Here is a 13,503-nt window from a genome sequence, read left to right as displayed (position 1 = left end):
CATTTTATTATGCAACGCCCCTGCCTGCCTTTGAACTGGAACACCACGTTTTTTCCTGCCTTCATGCTAGAATGGACACATGGGCTCTTCCTGGGCCCTCAGCTGGCTGAGCAGATCTCAGACTCGTCAGCCTCATAACCACATGAGCCAATTCCTTATAACAAATCTCCTTCTATTCACACAGATATACATGATGAGATTTATATATATAAGCATGGGGTCTACATATGTGTAAACAAATACACCCACATATATCCAATGACTTCCACTTCTCTGGAGGGCCCTAATACACCTGCAAAGCCCACAGGGTTACTCCGTCCACAATGTGGACATCCAAGCTGTGCTAATACACTCTCTCCACACCCATCCACAAGGCTGCCCCCCAAGTCATGGATTCCTGGACCACCACAAATCCAGCCCTGTCCAGCATCCACACAGAACACCATCCTTCCATGAGGTAACTTCAGCCCAGAGACAACCATTCACATTTCATATATGTATATGAAACGAGCTGAGCTGGGAGGATCGCTTAAGCCCTAGAATTCAAGACCAGCCTCGGCAACATAAGGAGACTCCCCCTCTACAAAAAAAAATTATAATAAAAAATAAAAATTAGCTGAGCAAGGTGGTATGCACCTGTAGTCCCAGCTACTTTGGAGATTGAGAAGGGAGGATAGCTTGAGCCCAGAAGGCCACTGCACACCAGCTTGAGTGACAAAATAAGATTTCTTCTCTAAAAGCAATCATACCCAAAACACTCCAAGTGGCCATCACCCACGCGCACCTACACTTTCACCATTATCAACATAATTATCAATACACTTTAACCATTATCAACATAATTATCAATACATCTTCACCATTATCAACTATCAATACACCAATAGCAAGCAATCACCCACACGTGCCTACACTTTCACCATTATCAACATAATTATCAATATATTAATAGCAAGCAGGCCTTCACAATGTCTGGATTTAGTAAGAATAACCTGGATTGGCCAGGCGCGGTGGCTCATGCTGGCAATCCCAGCACTTTGGGAGGCCAAGGCAGGTGGATCACCTGAGATCGGGAGTTTAAGAACAGCCTAACCAACACAGAGAAACCCCATGTATCTACTAAAAATACAAAAAAATAGCCAGGCATGGTGGTGCATGCCTGTAATCCCAGCTACTCAGGAGGCTGAGGCAGGAAAATCCCTTGAATCCAGGAGGTGGAGGTTGCAGTGACCAGAGATTGCGCCATTGCACTCCAGCCTGGGCAACGAGCAAAACTCCGTCTCAAAAAAAAAGAAGAAAAAAAAAAAAAGAATAACCGGGATAAGCATGCAGTGCCAGCTTCCCGAAGTTTCTGAAATGTGCCTCTGTAAATTCACGTCCTGCACCTCGGCAAGGCCAGCACTAAACTTCACCGGGCTTACAGTCCTGCCCTAACAGTCACCACACAACAGGACCCCACAACGTTGTCCCTCCCCAACCACCCCACCCAACGTCCAAGCCCAGGGCTCCGAGAGGATCTGGCCCCAACATCTGCTAACCTGTCGGTACTGCCCTCTCGCCTCCAAAAACGTGAGCCGGAGGACAGAGATGGCCTCACTGTCTTCTACCCACATCACCTAGGAAGGGCCAGTATCTCTGGGATTGACTGAATTAAGGTCACCTCCTTCAAGACATAATTAGCAGTGGCTGTGAGGGACGTGGCTGGTGTTGCTCCCAAGTGGAAACCCTAAAAAGGACTAGAAACTGAAAACCAGAGACATCTTTCCATGAAGCTCCCTCCAAATGTGCACTTCTCATGTTTATAGGCTCCTATCTGCAGCCATCAATACGCAATGGATGCTGTCATGTGACATTCATCAGTAACTACGGAATTCAAAGCAATGTTAACAGCATCATTGATTTAACTTAAGAACATTAAGCTGGATCCCTCTCTTCAGAAGATAATTTCTGTTTGAGCTGACCCTGAAATCACTCACAGGCCATTTCTGCCTGCCACACAGCAGCTCAATTACTTGAGTGTGCATCTCATAAACTTTAGACCTTTGGCAGTCTTTGATTGTTTAATTATTTTAAAAGCCAGCGTCTGAGACATTTTCCCTTAATTAGTTATGCTTTCCTCCTACATTATTTCTCCAGGAACAGACCCCTGACATCTGATACAAGCACAGGTTCAATTCAGTTCAAATTAAACGCTTCCACTCACTGTCCCCTATGCACCAAGCTCAGAGGGGTCTCTAAACTGGTAAAATGCAATCCTGATTCCCAAGGAATTCTATGCCATACCCTTAAAAAGATACACTTAAACGTCACCCCGTTTCCTTCTTAGCGAATATCCTAACTAGTTATGTCAACTTCAGGAACTGTAGCTTTTTCATTCTGAATGCAGGGTTAAGCATATTGGCATCTCCAGCTCCTGGGCAGAAGGTAATTAAAATGGAGGGTCAGAGCGGCATCAGCACTCACACCCATGCCCTCGTGGGCATCACAATCCATCAAGGCAGTGGCCCCTCAGAGTCTTCCTCCACGCATTCCTAGGGAAAGACACTGTCACGGGACGTGACACAGGAGAGAAAGCTTATCCGCCAAGACTGACACAGACCAGCCGTCTCATTTACAGACATTATGACACAGCCCAGATAACCTGTGGTTTGCTACCTAACACAGGAGAGAAAGCCTGTCCGCCAAGACTGACACAGACCAGCCGTCTCATTCACAGACATTATGACACAGCCCGGATAACCTGTGGTTTGCTACCTAGTAACTTGTTCCGTAGTAACTTGCTGCAGAGTCAGGGAACACCCACCCGGGGTTTGCCATAGCTTTTAACATGGTAGCAAAATCAACACACACCTGAGTGTGATACAGAGTAATGCACTCCATGGTAACAAGCATCCATCAGAGCCCAGGGCTTGCAATTCCCAGCCCTGGGCACCTCCCTCTATATTCCAAAACTCCTGGTCTCATTTCCCCTCAAGAAACATTTTATTTTCTTTCATTATTTGTGCATCAGTGCTTAAGATGCCTGCACGTTAACCCCAACTCACACCTGAGAGAACAGTGGCCATAAATCAAGTCTCTCCAATTTGATTTATGTGCCACCTGAATACCTGTTTAGCAATGAAACTGCCACTGCTAAATAAGCAAAGCTTTGCTGGAAAGATCAATCACTGTCTTTATCTGACGCTTCTGTTTAAAGGGAGGGTATTAAAATACATAGTAAAACTATTTCTATTAGATATGGTTCATGGTTGCAAATAATCAAAGCTTCTCAGAACACAATGCACACTCCCACAAAACCATCCCAGAATAAGGTGCTGCTTAGAAATAATTTTAATTTATTTTAAACCCAACAAACAACAGTTTTCATCAAAGATGAAGTAAGTCATAGTTTTAAAAACCTTTCCCCTTTAGTGCAGAGTCTTCTTTTCAATAAAATGCCTTCCTGGAATTACTTTTAAATTTTGGGGGCAAATATTAAAACTGTCTTCCATCTCGAAATAAGAAATTCGGCATGACCTGAATAACCTCAGGGATTCATTTTCCCTCCGGAGGGGTCTGCTGTCCCTTTACCGCAATTAGCACCTCTCTCTCTCAGAATAAAGTGAGCAGGACTCATCCCATAGAGACACGGTTAATGGGTTAGAGAAGAGAGAAGGCTTCCACTTCCAGTTTAAAGTATTATCTGGCTCACAGCCCTGACACAGCCTCCACCAATTTCCATGAAAATACCAAAAACTCGGCGCCTCTGAAAACAAGGACAGGTCGTCATTTGCTGCAAGAAACAAGGAGCCATTTCTCCCATGAAAGTGGCGCCAACCGTGCACACGGCACCTGCCCAGCTGTGCCACACCCGGGCCAGCATGCCACACACCTGTGTCCCACCCAGATATTTGCCGTTTCAGAAATGCAGCCTGCAGCCGGCTCCCACCCATAGGATGAGGCTGACATCACCCCAGAAGCAGCTGTCCAGTTCTTCTGCCCGAACGTCTCGCCGTCCACTGCAAGATGCACATTCTCAGAGGAGAGCAGAGACCAGCGGTGGGTGAGGACCCTGGCCCGGCTCCCTTGGCTGGCCAAGACCAAGAGCAGAAGAGCCAGGTCGTGGCCACTGGCTCAATGTGAGGCAGCCCGACAGGACTGGCAGTGGGAAGCCTGCTCTGAGCAGCGCAGCCACCTGGGTGGAGGATGGCTGGGTGGCAGTAGCCGTGACAGGTACAGAACAGCGTCTGTAACAGCTGCGCTGCCAGCGGAGGAGTTTCCAGGGTCCTCCAGGCAGAAGGGACACGGGACCAGGACAATCCCACAGACTGTCTATGGGAAATGCCAGTGAAAGGGAGGTCTCCTCCCGTTCCGGGATGCATGGGTCACGTGAAAGCACGTGGCCACGTGGCCACAGAAATGCTCATAGACGTGCATCCACACTCAACACTGCAATAGGGAGGTCGGGTCTGTAGACACGTGGACACAGAAATGGCCATAGACACACATCCCCACTCAACACTGCAACAGGGAGGTCGGGTCTGTGGACACGTGGACACAGAAATGGCCATAGACACGCATCCACACTCAACACTGCAAGAGGGAGGACGGGTCTGTGGACACGTGGACACAGAAATGGCCATAGACACGCATCCACACTCAACACTGCAACAGGGAGGACGGGTCTGACCAACATTTAAACCCTGAGCCCAGGAAAGTGTGTACCACGGAAATCAGGGGAAACAAGTCTAAAGAGCCATCTAGTCTTGGGAAAAAAAGTTATAAAAAAGATTCCTAGGACTATAAACAAAAAAGGAAGAAAAGGGACTGAGATGAAATCTCGCAGAAGGAGATGGAGATGGTGAGTTAAAGAAGGAAGACAAGGCAAGAATTAAATCTGCATCAAGTTGTGAAGTCACAAAGAGTCAAATGTACACTTAGGTAAACCTGTGATGTGGAAGATGGAGCTGCAGGTGGAAGGTTTCCAAGAGCACCCGGGGAATGAATGATAGGCAGTAACAAAAACGAGGGAAAGTGGGGTGAGGACCAGGATTCAGCTCACCCTGCCAAGTGCTCAGCATGAAGCAAGCACACAGTAAGGCCGGCCCTCATCCTCACAGGGTTTTTCAGGCAAAGTGTATCTGAAAATCATTTTTGCAATTATTTTATTATTTTTTATATCTTTTGAGACAGGGTTCCGCTCTGTCACCCAGGCTGGTGTGCAGTCCCGCTCTGCCGCCCAGGCTGGGCAGATTGCCCAAGCACGATCATGGTTCACTGCAGCCTCTGCCTCCTGGGCTAAAGCACTCCTTGTACCTCAGCCTCCTGAGTAGCTAGGACTACAGGCGGGCACCACCACACCTGGCTAATTGTTTTTAGTAGAGATGGGGTCTCACCATGTTGCCCAGGCTGGTCTCAAACTCCTGAGCTCAAGCAATCCACTCATCTCTGCCTGCCAAAGTGCTGGGATTACAGGCGTCAGCCACTGTGCCTGCTGAATTGTTTTTAGATTTGCTTATTGTTATTATGCACACAGGATTCACAAAGCAGGCCTGAAACTCTGCTCCCTAGAAAGGGAAGCTTCTATAGTCAGTCCTTGAGCCTGGGAATGTGGATTTGGGGCTATTCCCTGATAACAGGGGCTTCCTGTGCCTAAACTGTGCAAACATGTGGTTTATACCACACACCTGCTGTCCTGCTGGGAGCCCAGAATTTGGGTAAGTGCCAGGCAGGGGTGCCTCTGTGGGCAGAGCCCAGCATGACCCTGGGCACCGTGTCTCTCACAAGCTTCCTGTTTAATGACATGCGTGGTCACAGCCTGATGCTGGAGGAGCCAAGCCCCTTCTGAGACTCTGTGGGGAGCAGCTCTGGAAGCTTCCACCTGGTTTCCCTGGACCTCTCTCCTCCACCTTCTCCCTCTGCTGACCATGCTCCGCGTGCTTTCTCTGTAACAAATCATGGCCATCCTGCTGGGCATGAGCTCCAGGAGTCCTCCCAGTGAATCGCTGAGTGGGGGTGCTCCTGAGGACCCCACTGCTAGTTATAGACATGGGGTGGAAGGGAGTTATTAAAACTGCTACCCAGGTTTCAAAGACATTTCCATTTTAAAGGCATTTCTTAGTAAAGGGAAAGATTTCAGTAGTGAGGAAATGGAAGAAAATATTTCAGACACCACAGAGAGCACAGCTACATGGCAGAGCCTTCTGTGTCCTGCAGAGGAAAGAGAGGCAGGTGGTGGCGAGCACGGCCCAGTAGCTCCCACCCCACACAGGCTGGTCTTTCTGACCATCTTCCCTGGTGCAGTTTCCTCCAGGGACTTGCTGCTTCTCGGCCGGATGGATCCCAGGCACACCGGGGCCCCATCCTGTACTGGCGCAGCCTCTCCTATTCTCAGGACCCCAGTGTGAACAGTGGACTCTGTTCTCAAGGCCAACCTGATGTTAACTGGGTGGATGGTGGCAGCAAATGAACACTGCCCAGCAGAACTTGCCTTTCCTTGGAGCTCATCAGCAGTGGGGGAGCTCACCAGCAGGGCGGACTCACAAACTCCCCCAGCTTCCCTTCCCCACTCACGCTTCCCAAAACCTAGTACTTCAGGCAAAGAAGAAAGACTGAGAACATCAGAAAGCACAAGCATCCTGCCCATCGCGGCCTGACGTCGGCAGCTCTGTCTCAGCTACCCCAGCACCATGAGGGCACCTAGGACAGGACGGCTGTTTTTCCTTCCTACCAGTCCTACCATACTATGTGCACAACTCCTTGCTAATACATTAAACCAGTTTTCAATTACAATGTCAAGTCTTTCCATTTCGGGTCAAATAATAATGTATTTTTAGATGCCAAGTACTTTTTACTCTCAAAATAGAGCAAAGCTTTGAGGCCAGATACAGTAGCTGATGCTTATAATCCATGCACTTTGGGAGGCCAAGAAGGGAGGATCACTTGAGCCCAGGAATTTGAGGCTGCAGTGAGTTCTGATCGCACCACTGCACTCCAGCCTGGGCAACACAGTGAGACCCTGTTTCAAAACAAACAAACAACAACAACAACAAAAAACCCTACAGCACTGAAAGCTCAGTCTTCAGATTTGAATGTTTTAAAAAATAATGTTTAGATCTTTCCAATAACTCAAAAAATATGCTTTGATATCTCCAATAGCTCATAACTATATCAGTTTGTCTTCAATTCAAGCTAGTTTGTCTTACCCGTATATGTCTACATGCCTCTATGTCTAAAAAGCTATAAAAGAAAAGGATGGAACAACATTATCTTAGTTAAGAACTTAAGTTGAATAACAGGGTGGGTTAACACAATTGTCTTCCCGGAAACAAATCCACAGCAACTCGTATTTTATCCACAAGGTATCACCACAGTCTTGTTCACAAAGACAGCAACACAGAAGACTGCGGTGAACACCAAGTACACCTGTTCAGGATCGATGCAGACACAGCATGGTACAGACACGGCATGGCACAGACACAGCGTGGCACAGACACACCATGGCACAGACACAGCCGTGCCTGTCTCACTGTCTTTCACTAAGAATCACACTGTACCCAGTCTACACAATCAGAAAACAGTCAAGAACTAAACATGCATGGTTATAAAAGCCCATCTAAGCGACACAGGTTGTCAGACGACTGGTAAACCCTAATTCTACGAATGGCTTAAAAACAAATTACCAACACTCACCATTTTAAGGGGCCTTGACTGGCTGAAACCAAATAACAGAGGCATATTTTAAAACAGGAGGCTTAAATCTAAAATGTTTGGAATTTCCAGTAAGTGCAGGCACAAACACACGTTTCCATGCCCCAGGACCCCGCACACAGACCCACACGGACCAGAAAGAATGCCTTCGGAATTCAGACGAGGTTGAGATTCCAGAGCTGGGGAAGGCACAAAACTTAGGTAAATTCACTTAGATTTTACATCCGTAGCTCCCAAATTGCAGGGCTGAATATCTTCAGCTGCTCACATCATCCACAGCCCTAGACATGCAACCTACCAAATAATTTGTCTCTGCACTCTACAAATTAATCATTACATATCTCGGAAAGTCATGAGGCAGTCTCATTGTCATTCAACTTGTATTTATTCATTTTGATCAACTTTACCTCACAAAAGAATACTCTGGAGTCCGGGCGCGGTGGCTCACGCCTGTAATCCCAGCACTCTAGGAGGCCGAGGCAGGCGGATCCCGAGGTCAGGAGACTGAGACCATCCTGGCCAACACGGTGAAACCCAATCTCTACTAAAAATACAAAAATCAGCCAGGCGTGGTGGCGCACCCCTGTAATCCCAGCTACTCAGGAGGCTGAGGCAGGAGAATCATTTGAACCTGGGAGGTGGAGTTTGCAATGAGCTGAGATCGCACCACTGCACTCCAGCCTGTCAACAGAGTGAGACCCTGTCTCAGCAACAACAAAAGAATACTCTGGAGACGCTGTCCGGTAACAACAATAACAAAAGAGAATCAGTCTGGGTGCAGTAGCTCGCACCTGTAATTCCAGCACTTTGGGAGGCCAAGGCAAGAGCACAGCTTGAGCCCAGGAGTTCGAGAGCAGCCTGGGGATTATAGGGAGACTTCACCTCTATAAAAATTCAAAAATTAGCTGGGTGTGGTGGTGCACACCTGTAGTCTCAGCTACTTGAGGGGCTGAGGTGGAAAGATTGTTTGTGCCTGAGAAGTGGAGGTTCTAGTGAACTGTGGTTGCACCACTGCACTCCAGCCTGGGTGATGGAGTGAGACTGTCTCGAAAGAAAGGAAGAAAAGAAGGAAGGAAGAAAGGAAGGGAGGGAGGGATGGAGGGAGGGAGGGAACAATACTGATGTCCAAACCTTAGTGGGTAAAATAGGCAAAAGGGGTGACTCAAAAATCGCTTTACTATCCCCAGCCCTTCACTCCTGAAAATGTATGTGCTTCACTGGTGTTTTACTTTGAAGCAGGACAAGCTATGAAAAAGCAGTGGCTCCACAAGCTTCCTGCCTCTCACACCTTCTTCTCTTCCCAGGAAGGGGCAAACCCTAGAGAGGAGGCCCTTCCAGTCCTGAGGAAGGCTATGGCCCAGGCTGTCCCCACAAGAGGCTGAGCCCTGGGTGTGCCCACCCGGGCATCAGTGCCAGGATCATCTTGGTCTCAACGCAGCTCTCTAGGAGCTCAACTCCAGGCTTCCAGACCAAATTCCCAAACCAAGATGCACGATCCGGCTGCTTGATCAACATTTTCACTTCCACTGCCCAATAAATCAGCCATTTGCCTTGAAATCACAACAAGTGGGTGACTTGGGTGCCCCTCTGCATTGACACTGGAGAAGCCTGGATTGGGTTTCTTTTTTTTTTAATTTATTTTCTTTAATTTTTTTTATTATACTTTAAGTTCTAGGGTACATGTGCACAACATGCAGGTTTGTTACATATGTATACATGTGCCATGTTGGTGTGCTGCACCCATTAACTCATCATTTACATTAGGTATTTCTCCTAATGCTATCCCTCAACAGGCCCCGGTGTGTGATGTTCCCCTTCCTGTATCCAACTGTTCTCATTGTTCAATTCCCACTTATCAGTGAGAGCATGTGGTGTTTGGTTTTTTGTCCTTGCGATAGTTTGCTGAGAATGATGGTTTCCAGCTTCATCCATGTCCCTAAAAAGGACAAGAACTCATCATTTTTTATGGCTGCATAGTATTCCATGGTGCATATGTGCCACATTTTCTTAATCCAATGGTTTCATGAGCAACATCAGCATTGGTGTCAACCTTGGGTTTTGTCATCAATTTCAGGTATATATGTAGCTTGTCTTACACTGGAAAGAATTTAAGGTAACCTACAAATACGTGGGTGGGAAAACTGGGGTGGATAGGAAAAGAGAGTGCGGAGCGTCTACAGTGAGGAGGACTCATGGTTAACACAGATGGAAACCACGCCCTGGGACAGATGGACGGACGGGTGAACTGACGGACAGACAGAAAAAAGAGAGTGCGGAGAGTCTACAATGAGGAGGACTCATGGTTAACACACACAGAAACCACGCCCTGGGACAGATGGACGGACAGGTGAACTGACGGACGGGCAGAAAAAAGAGAGTGAGGAGAGTGTACAATGAGGAGGACTCATGGTTAACACACACGGAAACCACGCCCTGGGACAGATGGACGGACGGGTGAACTGATGGACGGACAGAAAAAAGAGAGTGGGGAGAGTCTACAATGAGGAGGACTCATGGTTAACACACACGGAAACCACGCCCTGGGACAGATGGACAGACGGGTGAACTGATGGACGGACAGAGAGATGAATAGATGTGGAGATTTAACAAATGACCACACATTTGTTTCATTTTCCAAAAGCTAAGGCAAACGCATGACCAGCCATGTGATTCGGGAATTCCAGGGGAGTGGGTGGCGGCTGTGGCAGGTGCCACCGAGACTCTGACAACAGTCTCATTCAAGCGATGGGTTTCTTTTTTTTTTAGAGATGGAGTCTCGCTCTGTCGCCCAGGCTGGAGTGCAGTGGTGCGATCTCGGCTCACTGCAAGCTCCGCCTCCTGGGCTCACACCATTCTCCTGCCTCAGCCTCCCGAGTAGCTGGGACTACAGGTGCCCGCCACCACGCCCAGCTAATTTTTTGTATTTTTAGTAGAGACGGGGTTTCACCGTGTTAGCCAGGATGGTCCCGATCTCCTGACCTTGTGATCCACCCACCTCGGCCTCCCAAAGTGCTGGGATTACAGGCGTGAGCCACCGCGCCCAGCCCAGTGATGGGTTTCACAGATGTTCCCTCCTCCCAAGGGAGGGCAATGCCACAGCACCACAGCACCATCCACACAGATGCAGGGTGAGTTGCAGAAGACGTCTTCAAGACAGGGCTCTCTCTCAGTTTAGGAAGAGATTTCAGAGTCTCCCGATGGGAGGCTTTGCCCGAACCATCCTCGTCTAAGGACCTGGCGTAGACCCTCTCACAGGAACCTGTGGCAGTGTGCCCTGTGTCGATAGTTACACACAAAGTTACAGGATGGTGGAGAGTGGGGGTTGGAGAACCAGAAGATGTGACAGAAATCTACCCTCCTGACACCCCCAAGGATGAACCCTCAGACAAAGCCAAAAATCTCCCAAAAAGTAACTGTAGGTCTATTTCCAGCCCCACAGATCTGCACCACACAGAAAGGTCACAGGAATTTACACTGGTATATCATTAAAACAGGAGTATCACACACCAGGTTTAGTCATGAACCCTCTCAGCACAGAAGCATCCACAGAACATGCAACCTTGAGCTATAAAACTTCTTTATGTCTCCACATTAAACTGGCTGTAAACCACAAACCTAGATAAATACGTACATTAACCTGCTCTGGGGTTAATAGGGCCACCATGTATAACCGTGCAATCCTTGCTCTGCACAGAAGTGCCCAGCCCAGAACGGATGGGGGCTGACCCTGCTTCATTTAGAGGCTGCATTTTCCCCAGGGGGTCACATTTTTCCACTCAGCACAAAGAGCAACCATGCTAGAAGCAAGCCTCATGAAATGAAAGACCTGTGGTCCCAACACTATTGATCCACACCCCCTTGTTCTAGCAAGAATTAAATAGCATGACCAATTTTCTAATAAAGGCATTTCCAGAGTGTGAAATGAAGTCCTTTCAAGCATATGAGGAACGTGGCTTTTTTTCTCTTTAGCTGGTAGGGAGGGAGAGAGGATGCAGGAAAAGAGCGCCCCAGCCCATGGAAGGTGGCGCTGGGTCATTAGAGGCGGGTCACGGGGGAGGCTCCAGGGCGTCTGCCTTCGCTTCCTCCCTCCAGCTCAGCCCTGACTTTGCTTTTGCTGTTCTCACTGCGTGAATCACATCGTATGGAATTCTGTTCACACAACCTGAGTGCTTTTTGGAAAGAGAAAAGGTATTATAAATAATTTTAGTATCTGGGTAAAAAGAAATTTACTTGAAGTATTTGGTCTTTCAAAGAAATGAGACCTCATATTTAATCTTGTATGTGTAAATACCACTCCCTGACCTCCTGAAAACAGGTAACCAATCCACACGTGGAGATTTCCCACTTATTTTAGCAGCAAACCCGTCTGAGGTGCCTGCATGTCTCAGTCCCGGGGCTCCGGGGGCCGTGCCCACAGCCTCCCCATCTTTCGGCTCCCACGTCAGGGTTCCCGGTCCACACCGTGCTGTTCTGCATCATATGTGACCGGAAAGTCACATGTGGATAATTCAGGACTTATTCAGGGTCATATGGTATCACATACTGACTTAGTGCAAACCTGTATCTGAAGCACAGCTGTGGGACAATGAAATCACAGGTACCTCTGGATCTGTTTTCTCTTCTGCAAAATGCACACACATTTTCTATCTCACAGCAAAGTTACAGGACTAGTCAAGATGAATGTGAAAGCACCTTATAAACTGGAAAGCATTATAAAAAGCCATGTAACATCCACTATTCGTATAAGAATTCAAAGTAACAATGTCATTGCCTACATAGCTTTAGGAATCCTATGCCAGGGAGGTGTGGCACTGATGAAGTCAAGACTCATTTCAACATATACACTCACGCCAAACTCTCACTGCCACCAGCTATCGCGAACTGTTGTCCTTTGAGACAGGCCTGTAGGAGAGAATGCAAACTTGGCCACTGATTTTCCTTTATTTGTCCATCATGAAATTAAAAGCTCTTTAAAACCTTTAGCTCACAAGAAATCTAGGGGATTTACAATTACCAAACAGAACCTTTCCTAACATTGCAACAATGGTGTCCCTCTGCCGTTTTGAACTAAACCTCCAAACTGCTCCAGTGGCTACTCTGTTTCAACAGCTCTACGTGCAGAAACATTAATAAAGTATAATTAGGTCTGCCAACCTGTAGGCTTCTAAAATCCTACCTTGTAATACAAATATACTCAACATCCAAATATAAATCACAAAAAAATTTGCTCAACCTATGTAGATTTTTAAAAATGAAGCACTCTGTTACAAAGGTTACATTTCAATCCAATATTTCATTTTGCCAATGCACAAGTAAACAACTCGCCACCCTGCAGGAAGCACACAGCAACTGCAGCTACCGAGGGGAACGACCACAGGAAGGTTACACAGATAGGAAGGTGTGCACCATGGTGCGGGGATCCAGCTCCATAGAGAGGAAGGTGGGCACCACGGTGTGGGGGTCAGCTCCACAGAGAGGAAGGTGGGTACCGCGGTGTGGGGGTCAGCTCCACAGAGAGGAAGGTGGACACCACGGTGTGCGGGTCAGCTCTACAGAGAGGAAAGTGGGCACCATAGCGCAGGGGTCAGCTCCACAGAGAGGAAGGCGGGCACCATGGTGCGGGGGTCAGCTCCACAGAGAGGAAGGTGGGCACCACGGTGTGTGGGTCAGCTCTACAGAGAGGAAGGTGGGTACCACGGTGCGGGAGTCAGCTCCACAGAGAGGAAGGTGGACACTGTGGTGTGGGAAGTCAGCCCCACAGAGAGGAAGGCGGGCACCACGGTGCGGGAGTCAGCTCCACAGAGAGGAAAGTGG

At 48.0% G+C, this 13,503-nt stretch overlaps 1 protein-coding gene across 6 annotated transcripts in view; it reads right to left on the bottom strand.

Moving 5' to 3' along the window:
* DLGAP2 (DLG associated protein 2) overlaps positions 1-13,503 on the bottom strand; it is a 1,001,683-nt gene that overhangs the window by 778,729 nt on the left and 209,451 nt on the right. The window lies entirely within an intron of this gene.

Source organism: Pan paniscus, chromosome 7 (genome assembly GCF_029289425.2).
Source record: "Pan paniscus chromosome 7, NHGRI_mPanPan1-v2.0_pri, whole genome shotgun sequence".
NCBI classification, from domain to species: domain Eukaryota; kingdom Metazoa; phylum Chordata; class Mammalia; order Primates; family Hominidae; genus Pan; species Pan paniscus.
Note: the sequence above shows the minus strand (reverse complement) of the source record. Positions and strands in the feature narration are given on the sequence as shown.